The 3,191-nt window shown below is 27.9% G+C and overlaps 1 non-coding gene across 1 annotated transcript; it reads right to left on the bottom strand.

The window, feature by feature from the left end:
• Positions 1-266: 266 nt before the first annotated feature.
• On the bottom strand, positions 267-339 carry Trnam-cau. The gene has a single exon. It is a non-coding gene; the product is annotated as a tRNA-Met (tRNA).
• Between the last annotated feature and the right edge of the window lie 2,852 nt (positions 340-3,191).

The raw sequence follows: 3,191 nt of genomic DNA, 5'->3' as shown, positions 1-3,191 counted from the left end.
CAAGAAGCAATAAAAGCACTTTATATATCGCTTGTAATAAACAATTAAGAATTCTGCTTTAACTATAAAATCTTTATTTATATAAAAGAAGAGTTAGCATTTTCTTATTAACATTTTATAAATAATTTCATCACATATAGAATAAGAATTAACGTTTATTGGATTTTTTAACTATTATGTCATATAATATAAACGATGGACAAAATACGAGATGTCAAACCTAAGTTGCTCTTATGTAACAAAAAATAAAAAATAATGCAAAAAAATGCCCCGGGTGAGGATCGAACTCACGACCTTAAGATTATGAGACTTACGCGCTGCCTACTGCGCTACCGAGGCTATTGCGAGAAAATTTACTTCTTGTATCTTTCGTATCTTAAGTACATAAGGTAAATATGTTCAACAGATTTACGTAATATTCGTGTATACTTGACCAGAAATTAACGTCTTTTCAAAGAACCTTTAAGTATGAAATCGTTTGTATTTCATATAAAAACTTTTGAAGTGCAATTGAAAAGTCCCAGTAAGCAAGGAACATTAAATTAACGTTTAGAAATATTGACTTTATGTGTATTTTTTAAACGTTTTTTAATAATATTATACACATATTTGAAAAATATTATTTCGTAATATGATTTTTCTGAATGTTGTTAAAATATTTTGAAAACGTTACAGAAAATATTTTTCAAATGTTACTCTGACATTTATTTGAGATCAATGCAACAGTTCAAAATTCCTTGTAATTTGGACTCAGAAATAACGTTGGTAGTATATTAATTTTCTGTTGTTATAATGTTATCGTTTTATATTGTGCGCAACGCTCATCGCGACAGCCATGATGTACATGATTATCCTACATACGATGCGTGAGTGCGTATACACGTGTGTCAATCGAGGAGTGCGGAGTGCTCTTTATTTACAGCATAATTATATATAAGTAGTAACTATTATATTCTAAAAGTTGTATGATAAGAATTCAATTAACCATATACGTGCTATAATTATTTGTGCTATGAATAGTAGCTGGTGATGTAGGATTCATTTTCCGATTTACAAGAGAGATTTACAAAAGAGAGGAAATATCAATTAATTTTTTTACGTTCTATAATAGATTTGTCCTTGGACATTAAAAATATCATCAAGGTTCGTCAATGCTATTATTTCAATGGTACAAAACAGTGTAACTTTCTATAAAATAACCTCAAAATTTAGCGAAATATGTAAATGATAACGTATAAATAAGCTGGTACACACTATGCATGAAGACGATTTGTTGAAGTATTGTGCGGCTTTAATACATCATTGTTTGCATATATCACTGTAAAAGTAATTTAGTATAAAATTGGTATAAAGTTGATAGATATGTAACAAACGATCAGTACAAACAAGACCAAAACTGACTTTTTATTTATTTCTATATTTTTTTCACATATATGTGCTATAATCACACTCTAAAGTATATAAATAGATTATTGTAAGCATATTTTATATGTACAGGGCAATGAATATGTCTTAACATATGGGATCAATTGTTGTATCAAATTCAAAAAACCACCATTTGAAAAATTTGACCCTGGCTAAGATAAACATCAGTGAACAATATATTATAAGGAAAACTCTGTACAAGATACTAGAAATGCTAAAAGATGACCAAGAAGCTTTTACACAAGTCGTAAGTAAAGCTGCTTATTATAATTAAATTACAACCTTTTTCTTATCTGAACTATATTGAATTCTTCTTGTTTTAGAGGCTATTAGACAACAATCCCTTGTAATACAGAGAAAGACTTGGAACACTCTATAATGGAATAACTTAGATTTGCAAACATCCGTAAACAAAGGAAAAAATCTTAAAAGGTAAAAAAGTAATATAATGTATTTATGTCTGTTAAGTTAACACCCTCCATAAAAAACCGGAGTAACACATATGCAGAAATTAAGTGATCTTTATGCGTTAATTATGTGCTCTATTCACGATTTTTGTGCTCGAGCGGTTTCGTGGGAAATTGCAATTGAAACTGAGGGTGCTGGCTTAACGTAAGCTAGCACCCCCACTCATTAAAATTACATATAAAATAAAAAACTCAATATGCTAGAATTATATGCTTTTTATGTGCTTTCAAATGCCTCAAACAAAATTAGTCTATCTGTAATAGTTTAAAAAATATACGCAAAAAAAGATATATATACTACTGATATAAGAATAAAGTATCAGTTAAAATAGAGAAAGCGAAATAATTCTTGTCTTAAAATGTTTCTCGATTAATGTGTTCTCGAAATATGCACAATGAAATTTTCGTGCTTATCCCCTTCGACCGACCTGAACGTGAGTACCCCATACGTACAAGAGTACTTAACCAGTTAAAATACAGGTAGCAAATTGGTTTTAGTCTTAAAATATTCCTCAATTTATGCGCTCCCGAAATATGCACAATGATTTTAAAAGCATAAAAATCACATTAATTTTTTTTGTTAATGTAATTTTTTGATACAAATTTTTTAAATAAACAATTATATATGTAATATCTAAATATTCTATTACCATATTCTTTTATACATCATAAAACAAATATATCCTTCAAGTATTAGTCACGCAATTGTAGCGTGAACTGTACTATCATTCATGTAATATTATCATGAAAAACAATACACAAGAGATTCTATATAAATACAAATTAAAGTTTACTAAAGAGTAACTAATTTTGAAAATTACATTTTGTTTCTATTATTAGAAAGGGAATGTTAAAAATTAATTAAACATATGTTTACTTATATGTATTTATATATTGTTCAGAATCTCAGTGACCCATTCTCCATAATATTTAGCAACTTTGCAATACTTACTCCTAACTTATATTAAATAACTTTAAAAATGTATACAAATACATATACAAATACATATAATAAACATATAAATAAAAATTTTTCTGAAATCTTATTAAACAAGTTAATCAATACATTAATCAAAACAAAAAGCTTATTCTGTTTATTTTGAAAACACATAAGTTGAGGAACATTTTAAGACTAAAACCAATTCGCTATCTATATTTTAACTGGTACTTTATTTTTATACGTATGGGGTGCTCACGTTTGGGTCGGCCGAAGGGGATGAGCAAAGAAATCTCATTGTGCATATTTTGAAAACACATAAATTGAGGAATATTTTAAGACTAAAACCAATTCGCTATCTG

The sequence above is a fragment of the Temnothorax curvispinosus genome, unplaced genomic scaffold (assembly GCF_003070985.1).
Source record: "Temnothorax curvispinosus isolate PA1 unplaced genomic scaffold, ASM307098v1 QBEX01002040.1, whole genome shotgun sequence".
Lineage (NCBI taxonomy): Eukaryota > Metazoa > Arthropoda > Insecta > Hymenoptera > Formicidae > Temnothorax > Temnothorax curvispinosus.
Note: the sequence above shows the minus strand (reverse complement) of the source record. Positions and strands in the feature narration are given on the sequence as shown.